Here is a 15,452-nt window from a genome sequence, read left to right as displayed (position 1 = left end):
AATATACATCAATTATTTCTACTTTAGCATATATATATATATTTCACAGTGGTTAATTAGGCATTTAGAAACTACATTTAAAAAGTAAAGGTGAAAAGTCAGAAAAAGACCTATCTTGAGACTTGAAATTAACTAAGACAATATGTTCAACTTCTAAAATGCAGTGACTACTAAAATTTTGGCATATAATTTAACCAACTTCCATTTTAAAATATCAGGGTATATAATAGAAAATAATAGTTACCATATTCATGAAGAGCAGATTAAACTATAAACATTTATATTACATTTTCAAAGTAACAATCTAGGCATATTATTTTCTTTTAGGTTGGGCAAGAGGTTCTAGAAAAATTAGTTAAAATTTAGAATCAAAATACACTTTTGAAAGTGATTTCAGCTGTATTCTAATAGTACCTAATATTTGATAAAATACTTAGTTCAGAAAATCTATTTCTTTTTACTGTGGCATTACACATTGTTTACATCCCTAGTTCAATTAATATTCAAAAGTTAGGGCTACATGAATTGCTGCATGAGTGGGTAATACAGCATCAACAGATTTGTTGTTTCTTTCACTATAAATTATTGAAACTATTCAGTATCTTCATTATGATTTCTCAATTATGTAGCTATGCGGATAAATAACAGAGTAATAAGACTAGATTAAGATAACTTTTGATTCATTAATATTACTTGAAAAGTATTAACCACAAATATTTACCTTGTTCATAATGAGTAGATCCAACAACTCTCATTCAATTGGTGATGATAGATCTAGATTTTAATACAAAATCCATTTCATACATTATGTGCATATTATATGTACATGTTCTTATTTATAAAATAAATATATCAGGCTTTCAAGGAAAGATATGTTGGATGTTAGAAAAGAGATTTAAAAATTGTAACATGTCAAATATCATTAAAATGGAAGTGAAAAAATCTATTTTTAATTACTTACTGATTCTCACCATTGTAAATTCCCTTGTTGACTGTTAAATACATTTACATTCCACCTCTAGACTTAAGTCCCTTTTGAGTAGAAGAGTCTCTGTACTCTCCCTCGTATCTGTTGGGTCTTGATGCTATAAATGATGGGGTTAATCAAGGGAGGGAAAAGGATGTAGATGTTGCCCATGAGGACATGAACGAGTGGGGAGAGGTGTTTTCCAAAGCGATGCACCATGGTCAGACCAATGATGGGGACATAGAAAACCAAAACAGCACAGAGTGAGACACATAAGTTTGCAAAGATTTGATTCTCTCTTCCCAGGAGGCAATGCCTAAAACTGTGTGCAAATCATGACATAGGAGATTAGGATGAGCACTGCATCCAACAAGAAGTTGCTGATGACCAGAGCCAGACCATAAATGCTGTTGAAACGGATGTCTGAGCAGGCCATTCGGATTAAGTCTTGGTGCAAACAGAAAGAGTGCGAAAGGATATGAGGGCGACAATAATTTAAGAACCTAAGGCGAATGATGACTGGAGGAATCAGTAAAGAACTCCTACATAAGACTGCGACCCCAATTTTCATGATTTTTTTTTTCACTTGTTAAGATAGAGAAATAGTGTAGAGGGTTGCAAATGGCAACATAGCGGTCAAAGGACATAGCAAGGAGAACTGAGGACTCCATGAAGGACAGACCATGGATGCAGTAGGACTGAGCGATGCAGGAATCCAGACTGACCTCTTGAATCAATCCCCATAGCATCCCGAGTACTGTGTGGATGGTGGTGAGCCCCACACACAAGTCGGTGAAGGACAGCATAGCCAGGAAGTAGAACATGGGCTCGTGCAGGCTCGGCTCTGGGTTCGGGTTCGAGCGACATGAAGCACCATGCAGTTTCCCAGGAACACTGTGGCGTAGGTGAGGTAGAAAGGAATGGAAAACCAAAAATAGTACCTTTCTAGGCCAGGAAAACTGGTCAGAATAAATTTAGAACTACTGAAGTTTGAGACTGAGATAGCAGACACTGATGGGAAGTTAAAAAATATTTTGTGAAATATTTTAAATTCTATAAATTTTTGATATCCTAATTTCCTTTAGTGTGGATCTGTCTGGTGAAGAAAATAAAGTGACAATGTTTGTAAGCTTCATAGATGCAGCAAAATTTCAACGTGATTCTTTTAATGGAAAACTCTCTTGTCAAGCCATGGAACTTATAGAATCAGTCAGGAGGGATGCCAAATATGAGGGAGTTTTATCCAGAAATGGGAAGGGACACATGGGATTTAGCATGCAGGCCACATTTCTGGGAGTGTCTGTTCCATGATAATGAATGAACATCATTATTCAGTAATGCAACACTTATGTACGATGACAAGTATGTACAGTGCTGCCACGTCTGATGTCACCCTCAGAGGAAGGGGGAGTGCCGAGGTCATTTTTGTCTTTGATACCACAGATGGGCCTTTCAACGTTTCCAAAAAGTAATATATTTTGGAAACGTAAAGAAATTAGCCAAAATAAGTATGTAAAACAAATAGAATTTAACTTTTTCACATTTATGTTTAGCTGTTACCTCATTTATATACATATTTAAATTTTACTTTACTTTATCTTCACTATTTTCATATAGCTTACAACCTGAGAGGTAACAGTTGCTTAGCATCACAAAGCTGTCACCTCTTGACATTGCTGATACAGAACATAATTGGATAACCACTGAACTAAGTGGTATATGTGCATTGCTCAGCCTGCTTTATTTCACAGGCCTGTGTCATTTCACTAATGATATCTATATATCCTGTTCTTGTGGTTTGTGATATAATATAATATTACACATTGGTGATTAGTCCACTATATAATTTTTTTCCAGTATTTAATTAAGAAAGTATCTGAGATACACATTTGATTGCTTTTGCTGAATCTCAGATTATCTTTTAACTTGTTCTTTTGAGTTTCATGTCATTCAGGAGTTTTTTTTATTGTTTTTAGGAGAGCTGCCATATAATATTATTATTCCTGGTAAGAAGTGTTGTTTGTAAAATTGCTTTTAAAGGGTTGGGGATTTAGCTCAGCTGCATAAGCGCCTGTCTTGCAAGCAGGCAGTCTTGAGTTCGATCCCTCATTCTGATAAAAAGGAAAAAGACAAAAAAAAAAAAAAGATTGCTTTTAAAGATAAACTTCAAGTACTCCATTACTCTTAAAATATAAACTACACACACGGCTTGATTTGTGCATACTACATCCTGCTATAATAGAACATTGCTCACAAAATCATGCAAACTGTGAAGCAAATGGATTCATTTTTACTTTAAGTTAAGTAAACAAAAATTGTAAGTGAATTCTTTAATAGCAACATAAATTCTATGTAATTAATAAATTAAATTCTTAGACATTTGATCCAAAAGCATGTAGTTATACTGACAAACTAATCAGTAATGTAACAGCTATAAGTGACTCCAATCCTTCTTAAATATATTGCTTGTGAGTTTTACAGTATTTCCCATAACATCAAGACCTATTTTCTCCATTATGACCATAATTTATGGTAAGAAACTTTTAAATAATTATATTCATCTATATATTTATGTGTAACATTTAACATATATATATATATATATATATATATATATATATTTATATATTATGCTTAGCAAATTTGATAATTATATGTATTTTATGCAAAATTGCACAATAAGAAAAAATTAAAATATAAAAATAAATGTTATAAATTAGGTATATTATACTCAAATTTACATGAATAAATGTAATAGCAGGGATAAAATAAGAGATCAGTTTGTAATTCAGAAACTACCAAAGCTCTTTACAAAAGAGTGTATGTAACAGATTTTGACCAGTTTGAAAATTTTATTTGAAATCTTTCAGTAAGTCATTCACCAGGACTAGTTGGATTTACCTGGTAAACATAACCAAATATCAGGAGAAAAATGATATGAAAATTTTGTAAACTTTTCTCAAAAAAGGTAAAGAAGAAAATGCTTCCTAAATCTTTGTAAGTGGGCAGATTTACACTGATACAAAATTGAGGCTATATCATTGCAAGGAAAAGAATGAACTTCGCCTTCTCACATTTGCAATTCTGTTACTAATGGTCTACACTTGGGGCCTTAATGATGCTAACTTTTTTTCTGTCTGCACATCAGCAGTTTGAAAAGGTTCCGTCTTGGAAAACTCTTGGGAATGCCTTTCCATGGGGATGTCACTTCTTCTAAAATCTTTGATAATCCTTTTATATCTTAGTTGAGGAATTGAAGTTCAAACCAGATTGATAACAACACCTAATGAAAAGAAATACTATTTCCTGAGGACAGACCTCACAGGTTCTTGTATCAGCTGATGCTAGAGTTATGGATGTTTGCTCTAAGATTTTCCTACACACAGAAGAAAAGCTGCAGGAACTTTCCTTAGCAGGACTCTGTTGGACAGTCATGATCTCCAGTAGACTTGAATCGTCATGCGTAGACCCTGGATGTATCAATAGGACTACTCATGAAAAGTGAGTTAAATGGATGAAAGACGTGGCCGTGTCAAATCCAATTTCTCTGCCACAGTGCGAATCCTCTGGATGATTTCTCTAAATATAAATATTGAAGTGTGACTTGGTAGTGATTCTCCAGGATTGTAGTGGGCTAGACACCTGAATACAAGCTAATCCACATCAACAGAGAAAGAGAAGTAGAGTGTTTAAGTTAAAGTGAGTGACATAGTTTAATGAAAAAAAAAAAAAAAAAAACACAGCCTAAAGGGAGATAAATTTTAAAGTGTCTACCCCAAAATCGAACTGCATAGTATCCAAAACAATGACATTGGCAAGGAAAGACAGTAATTTTGCAACCCTAGATATGGGTAAGGCTATGAGAGTTGGTGCCAGAAGGAAATCCCAAGATTCCAATCAAAGGAAATATGGCAAAGCAAATCAGAACATTATCAGGAATTCAGAAAAGAAGGAGTTCCCCAGAGAAGCAAGATCAGTGAATGCATCACAGCATACATGAGTGTTGCTTTAGGATATTTATAACTCACAATGGTATCTTCTTCTTTATTATGCCTTATATTTAACATCACACAGTCTCATCCTAGATATCTGAGCATCCTGCCACTGAACATGAAATTCATGATGTACATCAGACATGCTAGGAGAAATGGATTCCTGGAAAGAAAGTGTTGTTAGATTAGGCAGGAAAGTGAAATTGTTATAAGTGAGATTAAAAGGCAAAATAAAACAAGAGATGTCCAGAATCAAAGTAAAATTCATGAAAGGTAAGTCACAGGACTTTAAATGATTTCATTCAATAAAGTAAACTTATCAGGAAACATAGTTTATCCATTGGAATCAAATGCAGCCTTGTAACTAAGTGGATAACATCAGAGTCACAATGCAAAAACTCATATATATGCTCCACTGCTTCTCCCATAAAACCTTAGGAAAGTTAGCTTACTAGGTACAGTGTCAAAACTTAAGAAATGTAAGCAAAATATTTACACTACTGTCTGGAATACAATAAATACTATATAAATGTTAGAGTTTATTTATATATAATATAGAAATTACTTTGCAGAGACACCGTGGGTTGACAAATGGCTTCAATATAGCATATTGATTAAATTAATTCAAAAGTGAATTGATAGTATTTTATAAGTAAATGTTTACCAAATTAAACACATTAGGGAAAGCACAGAAACTACAGATAATACAGTATAGATACAAATACATTATATATGTGTGTGTGTGTGTGTGTGTGTGTGTGTGTGTGTGTGTGTGTTTGTGCTATACATGTACTTATATATTGATTTGTAAAATACTTTTGGAATGCAAAGTTACTTTTCCATTTGAATATTTCAATTTTATTTTTCTTTCTCTTGATCTCTACTATCAGATGCTTCAGCCAGATAATAATAATCAGAACCAGTACTGAGAGGAAGACACTTTGGCTTTAGGAAAAGTTCCTTTTAAACAGATGAAACTGTGGCAGAAACCCTTTCAGCAGGAAATAGGATAATAAAGATATTAATGGGAAAGGATAACAGGGAAGATGTAAACCCCCAGTTTTTCTTTATACTTTCTGCCTCCTTTCGTAAACCTGGTATGAAAGTACAGAAATCCAAAGTATTTTGAAAATAATGTGCAAGGAAGACAGTCAGGAATACCTTATTTCCTGAGTGATTATTTTCAAGAGAGTATCTGTGTTTTACCTCAGAATATAGGAGAGCAGTATAGGAAGAAAATAACCATATGGCATACTCAGACAGAGAAGGAAGGAAACATTCTGGTTTCCTGCACCTCCACTAGGCTGAAAAAGGAGTGACCGATGCAGTAAGCGTACGCATGATGACATATACACCCTCATAAAATTGCCAAGGTAGTTATGTTTATTTTTATAACCTTGTGCAAATAATTTTGAAGGCAGGAAAATTTAAAAAATGTTAGAGTCAGAGAAGTAAGAGGATATGTGTCAGGTTCAGTGCTTGCACAATGATGATGCACCAGGTGAATCTAGAAGATATCAGTCGAAATTCTAAACATAGTGCAGAGATGATGGGCCGTCCTGAATAAGGGATCACTATAGGAGTCAATCAACATGAGTCACTTAGGTAGCACAGCCCATGGAGTAGAGGCTCCCCCAGTCTTCACAGCCAATCCTCAGACCTATTAGCTTCCATCTCCTGCTGATGACAAGGAATTGTGTAAAGGGAGCAGACACTTGAGAAGAAAAATAAAAGGCTAGCACAGATTAAAAACTTATGATTGGGAGAAAAACAGAAGAAAAGTTTAAATTACACTATAGTAAAGAAATTTTGAAAGCAAAAGCATTCATTTATATTTAAGAGGAAAGTGTGCCGTTCAGGATACCATTAACATGAATATATTCACTTGAAACAAGATAAAACTAAAATAACAACTCTCCACATTTGCTTTTATAAAATGTAATACTATGCATAAATATAATATATTAGAATATTGGCCTAGAAAAGATAGGCAGTCAAATATAATTATTGGGTAACACACTTGAAAACATAGATTTACATAAACATACAATTTTAACCATATAACCATCACCAAGATGGTAAAAGAAAAAAATTAAAATAGTTCCAACATAATCTTATACAGTAGTAGCCTTATTCGAAGTATGACACAGTTACTTTCTGTCTCCCAGTTATTTTCTAGTAATTTAAAACACTTTCATCTCAATATTTTCATCTACCAAACTGAATGGTTCTGACTTATCCTGTAGATATAATCTCAGAATTAACAGCAAGAATTACACGTCCATACTTTCAATTTGCATAGTAAACGACAGACACCCAAAAAATATAAACTACTTCTTATTGTCTTTAAGATTATAATAATTGTTAGAATACTAGTCGCTTCATCATTAATAGTAAAGATGTGAATGATAAAGGTAGCAACCAATTTGAGGGAAAATGTTTCATAATTAGGTGTGATACATATATTTAAAGCTGCATTGTTCAGAATATAAGCAACAAACCAGTAAAATGTAGAATATTTGCTTCATGTATAAACTTACTGTGTATGATTCAATGTAACACAAATGGATATAAAATTCAATTATGGATACAAGCAGCAACAGGAATGAAACCGAAACAATTATTGGGAGTGTAGTAATCCAAACAAATAGGATTCTATTTTGCACAATTTAGTTTACATGATCTTCTCTTAATAACAAAATTATGATAGTAATTGAACTAGTGACACCTGATAATTTGAGGTCCTGGGAGTGAATGGATGAAAAACAGTTATGACCATATTTGTGAGGGTGATGGAAGAACTCTACATCTTGAGTGTGTGGTGGGAACGAGAATATAAATGTCACTCAGAGCTCATCAGGTGATGCATCTCTATCTAACAGGGCATAGTTACTATTTGGAATTGCACATCTGTATATCAGCCTTTGAAATATTAGGTAATATGCAGAAATATGCAGAAATATGTTGAAGAAATTTACATATATAAGCATAATGTATCATCCATGATTGACTGCAGTAACTTTTTGTTCTTTTATTTCCAATGTAAAAGTTTTATAATGGTTACCTAAACATTAAAAAATTGAATTGAATGAATTGTCAAAAAAGAAGAGCTACCATGAGACTTGAAGCAAACTAACACAAACAATATATCAAATGCACATCAGACATTTCCTTTGGTAATTTGGTACATTGTCTAATCTATGTGCTTTCAAGCAATCCGCTCATAATTTAAAAGTGTATCCACTTGATATCATTGATGAAATGGTTAAATAAGAAATACTTTTAGACTATTTATTCATATCAATAATTAAGGCTTTTCATATCTAAATATTGGGGTCAGATATTAAGTTAGAAAAAACAAGAAGTATGGACTCAAACATTTTCAAATGACTCAAGTGATTGTCTAATGATAGTTTTAATTGCTCTTATTGTTTGGAGGAATAAACCAACCTAAACAGCTTATTTTTTGTACTCGGAAGTTAACTGGTCATATACATTTTGCTATTTCCAGGTAGGGCTTGGAGATTTTTGGGTTGTTAGACAAACTGGCATCAAGAGTGTAACTTTGTCATTCATTTAACTAATTTTTAAGTGATTTAAACATCCCACAATCTATGGTATTATGCTAACTCATCTTAACACAATATGGTTGAAATGAGTATCAAAGACAAAGCACATACTGTAAATATATTGCTGAGAATTCTAAAATGAATTAAGAGACTAATCTTTGAGCAATTACCTGAATGAATTTAATCACTAAACTGGGCCGAAGATAAGGAAAGATACAAAAGTGCCCTCACTCATGGTCAGAGGTAAGTTGTGGATGTTAATAACAAATGCACTTACTTACACATTATTTGACTTTCCACCTATTGTACATGACTATTTCAATTTATAAAATTCATTACACATTAAGCATGAAAAGCATATAGACTTCCTATGGCTATTCAAAAAGGAAGGTATAATGTTTAAACATTGAAGAAATAGAATTTTATAACTGCATTTAAATTACTTACCCTCACCCTTCTAACTCCACTGTGTGACTTTAAAATGCATTCACATTTCATCTCAACACGTCGGCTCATTTCAAGAAGAAAAATCTCTGCACTCTCCTTCATATCTGCTTAGTCTTGATACTGTAAATGATTGGGTTCATCAAGGGTGGGAAAAGGATGTAGATGTTGCCCATGAGGACATGAACGAGTGGGGCGAGGTGTTTTCCAAAGTGATGCAACATGGTCAGACCAATAATGGAAATGTAGGAAACCAACATAGCACAAATGGGAGACGTACATGTTTGCAAGGGTTTGACTCTCTCCTCCCAGGATGCAACGCATAAAGCTGTGTGCAAGATCATGACATAGGAGATGAGGATGAGCACTGCATCCAACAGCAGAGAGCCTATCACCAGAGCCAGACCATAAATGTAGTTGAACCAAATGTCTGAACAGGCTGTTCAAATTAAATGTTGGTGCAAACAAAAAGAGTGAGAAAGAATATGAGAATGACATTAATTTAAGAACTTCAGGCTGATGATGACAGAAGGACAGAGTAAGAAACTCCTACCTGAGATTGCTATGCCAATCTTCATGACTTTGTCATTTTTTAGGATGGAGGAATAGCGTAGAGGGTAGCAAATAGCAACTTAGCGGTCAAAAGACATAGACAGGAGGACTGAGAACTCCATAAAGGACAGACCATGAATGAAATAGGACTGAGCGATGCAGGTATCCAGGTTGACCTCTTGAATAAATCCCCAGAGGAGCCCTAGGACCGTGTGCACAGTGGACCGCCCCATGGACAAATCGGTTAGGGCCAGTTTAGCCAGGAAGTAGAGCATGGGCTCATGGAGGCTCGATTCAGTCCAGATCACGCGGAGCACCATGCAGTTTCCCAGGAACACCATGGCATATAGATGAGGGAGAAACGCATGGAGACAGAGATAGTAAACATCTAGGCCAGGAAAACCACTGAGAACAAACTTAGAATTTGTATTTGAGATAAACATGGGAGACATTCGTAAAAGACTAGATATTTGCTACAAAGTTAAAGCAAATTTCATAAATTTTGGCATTAGTAAAATTTCACAAGGTTTGGGATTACCACATTTCTAATTATGTTACTCTGCTTTGTAGGAAAAAAATGCAATCAAATCCAATTTCCACTAGCAGCAGAAGAAAGTTCGAAATCTTATGCTTTAAGGCAAATGTCTCTTGTCTTAGACAACAGAAATTTGCAGTGCTAGTATTCAGGGTTGCCAGAAACTTAGTGATTTTTATGCAGAAACTATAGTGTCAGTAGACACGTCCTCGGATTTCCATCACAGGCTGGACCTGTGGGAGCTCCTGCTAAATTCTTAAGGGACACGATACATGAGCCTAGGTTTTTTGTTCTGCAGGGTCTAACTTGGCTCTCAAGGGATTGTGAAGTACATATTCTTTAGTACCATAACTGTAATTTTTACTTCTTCCCAAAGTCCAATGTTAAAGAAATAGATGATTTAAAACGTTCGCATTTTTAGAAAACAAAATATTGCCAGGAGAAACTGAGCAAATAGAGTGGAATGTGGATTTCTACCACATACTACATTGGCTAGTCCCTTCGTAAACCATTTACATTTTAATTTGTACTTTATCTTTCTTTTCTGTTTTTTGGTGCCTCTGCATTACACACGAGATTTATAACTTTTCTGAGTGCCAGAGCATTGTTACTACATATCTCTCACATAAAGTATAACATAATGAGATTACTTTTGAACCAGGAGCAATTAACATAATTAAATAACAGTATCTGTTACCCACATAGGTGGTAACTATTTCCAGATGGAATAATATTGATTATTCAAACATAATGCTGTCTTAAAATAAGCCAGGCGTCACATTCTATAGATACTTCTCAGCCCCTTGGCTATTATAGCTCTACATCTAATAAAGAACAATTTCAGAAATTCTCCCATATTGAGTAGATAATGTACCATGCTATGAGTTTCTTTGGTTAAAAGTGTCTGTGGATTACTAGAGCTTGCTTAGAGTAAGTCGAAGATTTCAGAATACAAGTGTTTCTCAAGTAGAATCAATGATTTGTATGGTTGGATAACCAAGAATTCTTTCTGACTAGGAATTAATGGAAATTTTAGAGATAATGCAAACATTACAAATGTAAATAAAATATTTAGATAATATGTACACTTAGGTATTATTCTCAGAATGCAATCAAATATCTGAGTAGAAGTCTTGGAAACAAGGAATCAATAAATAAAATAAAGATGAAAATGACCTATGTGAAACTATAATATTTTTCTCCTTTAGTACATTGGCTCATGTTTGACTATTAAATTAGCTGTACTATATTTGCTAAGAGTTTTATTTTAGATTTTTATATTCTGGAGGAATAATTTTCTGTGATTCAGTTTTTCTTGTTTCATGACTGTGGCTTTTATGCTACCCTGGGAGTAGAAATTGGAAAGTCTTTCATCCACATTAATTTCCTGAAAGACCATATGCAGAGTTGGCATTACTCTCTTCTTGTATTTTTTTTTTTAATCAGAGTCTCAAATGAGCCCTTTCCACCTGAAGTTTTCATTATTAGAATATTTGTAACTCATCATTTAATGACTAACCCAATGTGCTTAGGCTCAGGTTGCCTATTTTTTCTTGAGCACTATTTTCATGTTGTGTTGTCTCCTTCCTTTGTTTGTTCAGTATTTTATATTTTTATGTTGTACAAATCTTTCATCTTCTTCAGTAGTTTTTTTTTTTTTTTTGCCTTTTCAATGGCCTTGTGATGAGTTTTGTTTTCTTAAATTGTATCTTATTTCCTTATTTGTGCATTGGAAAATAATTACTGATTTTGTATTCTCTTACTTTAATGAAATTATGCATCTTGAGGAAATTCAAAGGACACTTAGTGTTTTCTAGGTATGCAATCATTTTGTCAGCACATAGAGATAATCTGAGCTGGCCTTGCATTATGTGTGTCCCCTTTACTTCTTTTGCTTGCCAAACAGTTGTCCTAAAATTTAAACAAGTATGTTAGAGTTGAAACTTTGTCTCTTGATTTTAGAGGATATCTTTTCAACTTTTCCTTTTGAAGAATGAAATTGGCCTTGAATTTACTATATGTATTACTTATTATGTTGAGGTATGCTCCTTCAATATCTAGCTTATTTACAGTTTTTATAATGAGGGGTCATTTAATTCTTTTATTCTTTAGTGAATTTATCCTAAAACATATGTATGAGAAAATAACAGTACTTTAGGCTCTGAAGAAAAACCAGTCAATATCTTATGAGTCATAAAAGACTATGTAGTGCTTTATATAGAATTTATAGTCATAAAACACTATAAGCTGATTCTGGGAAGATCAGGGAAAGTTGGGTGGCTTTGACAGATGGACAGATCTCTTAATTTACTCATCTTTATTTTTTTTCATTTTATTAGCAAATATTTTCATCACACGAGATTTGTGTTTATCTTAGGAAGTAGGTACATGTAGGGTGTACGTATTTATTCCTTTCATTTTAAAGAAACCAAATGTAAGGAGAGGGTGTAGAAGGGACAGTAAAAAGAAAAATATATAAGAAGGAACATTTAATTTTATTGAAATTTTATCTGCATGTGTTGAAAAGGTCATGTAATTTTTTCTTTGATTTTGATGTTGGATTTTATATTTATTTATTAGCACATGTTGAAACACTTCAATCTCTAGTATAAAAATGCCTACTTCTATATATGATATTTTTAATGAGATGATAAATTTGATTTTGCATTTACTTTTTGTGGATCGTTGAATTTATTTTCATTGGAAGTATTTGTCTGCATTTTTCCTTTTGTGGCATCAGTTTACTGTCAAAAGTTTACACAATGAGTTTGGAAGTTTTCTCTTTTTCTATTTTATGGATGAGTTTGAATAGAACTATTATGTAGAAAACAATATGCAATCTATTTTTGTTATTACTGTCCTACTGGATTTTCTTAAATCTCTGTTTTAGTGGTATTTTAAAATATTTTTCTCTTTAAAAAAAAAAGGTTCTAGTTTTTCAAAAGTCTGTTGAGCAGTGAACCCACATAGTCACAGGCTGATTTTTATTATGCTACAATGTAACTACTAATTATTGATCTATTTAATTTTTTTATATCCCTTGGATAACATTTGTCAGATCTTATATAAGACTTTGTCTCAAGCAATTTAATCTTATTTTTGTATGAAATTGACTGAAATTCACAGAACTAATCATATTTAGTCAACAATAAGACTACAAATGGAATTGTTCACAGAAGCAAGACCAGTTCATGCATCCCAGAATTATATAAGGATTGTTTTAAAACTTTAATGGCAAAAAAAATCTCCTTTCCTTAATTAGAAGTCTCTATTTATGGCAGGCAATTTGGTTCAGTGGCATAAGCACCCACCTAGCAAGCATAAAGTCGTGAGTTCAATCCCCTGTCCCCACACCCCTTAAGAAAAAAGAAAAAAGTTTATTTAATACTACATTAACACTTTCTAGACATTCAAATGTTCTGCTACTTAAAATGAACTTTAGATTGTCCATGAGAAGGACATTGGGAAACAATATAGAAAAGAAAGTGTTGTTAGAAGTGTGTGAGAGTGAGGATGCTGGAGATTATAAGATAAAATAGTGCAAAGGATGTACAGGATCAAAATATAAATTGCTAATGGAGACTCCTAGATCATCATTCAGTGCAATGATAATTATCAAGTTAGTTATCAAGACGGTCAATGTTTTTGCACTAGGACAAAATGTAGACTTATGAAGAAGGCAATCCCCAAAGACACATTATCACTAATAAAATTTCCACTCCACTATTAATAATCATACTATCTGAGAAATCATTTTTCCTATGTGCTAAACTTTTCAATACAGAAAGTATATGTAATGCTCTTTCAGTACCATTTGCAACATAATAAATGTTACAAGAATGTGAATAATAATTTATAAATATAACAAAGATTTTTGTTTTCAAAGTTGTGGAATTATGTGGATTGGTAAATCCTTTAAATGTAGTACAATGACAAATAAAATATGACGAAAGAAATTTGCATTGTCTTACAAGTGGAAATCGCAAAGTGTAGCATTTACTACCATAAAGAATCACGTAATTGAAAATAGAGTTTAAAGGCATTCAAAAACATATAGCACATACAAAAGTTATATATATATATATATATATATATATATATATATGAAAATGTAAAATGCAAGTACATTAGACAACTGACTATGCTTAACTGCTTAACTGTATTTGTTTTTTCCAACAGCTATTAGTAAAAATCTCTGCTACAGAATAAAAACTAGAACTACAATAGAGGGGAGAAAGTTAGATACGGAGAAAATCCCTTTTACAAACCACAGCAAAACAAAACAAAAGTAGGCAAACCATTCCAGTTTGAGATGGTAGAAGGACATAAAGAAGGAAAATAGGGAAGATAGGAATTTAAAGAATGGTTAAAGCTGCACATTCTCTGATCCCACTGAAAACATCAAGCTAAGAAAGGATAGAAATCCAGTGTGCTTGAGAAGCTAAATAAATAAAAGAAAGTCAGTAATTCCATGTATTCTCTTATCTCACTTAAATTCTGCGATTCTTCTCAGAACGTGGGAGAACACTGGGGTAAAAATGAGTATGTCACATAGTCAGTCAGGAGGAATAGATCTCGTCTAGTTCTCTTCTCTTCCAGTGGGCTCAAAGTGATCTAGGAGCTTTTTTCTATCCTTGTAGGAAACTCATAAGTCCGAATAATGGTACAATTATGATGGTGTCAAGAGGGTTACATAGATCATGTGTCAATTGGGCCATGAAAACACATTTCAATTCGAAAAGTAGGACAGTGTGGATCATGTTTCAGGACGTATTCAGTAAAAGCCAAGACGTGAATGGCTCACTGAAAGAATCCAATGAAAATAATCTGTCAAATTCCACACAGGGTACAGAGCTGACTAGGTTCCATGCAAAGTAATAAGGCATCATGCAATTCATCCAATATGCATCAGCCATGTAATTTAACTATGAGACCGTAGGCCCAGACTGTTCACTCAGCCAGTCCTCAAAGACATGTGGCTTCCCCTTTAACATAAGTAATGCCCAACATGGGAGTGAGTGAGCAGAGAACTGTACAGGAAATAATGTAGCACATACTATCAGCTTCAAATTAGCAAAGGAGTTACTGAAATAATTATATCACAGCACAGCAAAGGTATAATTATTGAAAACTAGTGACTTACTTTAAGGGAATAACTGTCAGTTCAGTATACCATTTCATAAGTAGGATCACTGTGGAAACAAAAAGGTATAAACCTCCCTACATGAAAATTGCAAAACCTAAGGCAAGCACTTTAGTGTATCATAATGTAAGTTGAAAAAAAAGATCTATTACAGGATATTTTCAGTTGATAACTCATTTAAGAGTTCACTTGTAAATATAAAAGTATACTTTTACCCAACATTTTTCTAGTGACTTTACAGCCTTTTCAA

The 15,452-nt window shown here is 33.4% G+C and overlaps 2 pseudogenes; both read right to left on the bottom strand.

Annotated features, from left to right (window-relative positions):
• Positions 1-1,024: 1,024 nt before the first annotated feature.
• On the bottom strand, positions 1,025-2,641 carry LOC100712807 (olfactory receptor 51V1-like; annotated as a pseudogene).
• Positions 2,642-9,073: 6,432 nt separating this feature from the next.
• On the bottom strand, positions 9,074-9,976 carry LOC100731814 (olfactory receptor 51V1-like; annotated as a pseudogene).
• Between the last annotated feature and the right edge of the window lie 5,476 nt (positions 9,977-15,452).

This window comes from Cavia porcellus, unplaced genomic scaffold (assembly GCF_034190915.1).
Source record: "Cavia porcellus strain 051 isolate PalLab524CR breed Dunkin Hartley unplaced genomic scaffold, mCavPor4.1 scaffold_9, whole genome shotgun sequence".
Taxonomy (NCBI): domain Eukaryota; kingdom Metazoa; phylum Chordata; class Mammalia; order Rodentia; family Caviidae; genus Cavia; species Cavia porcellus.
The sequence above is the reverse complement of the archived record's forward strand: the minus strand, read 5'-3'. Positions and strand labels throughout refer to the sequence as shown.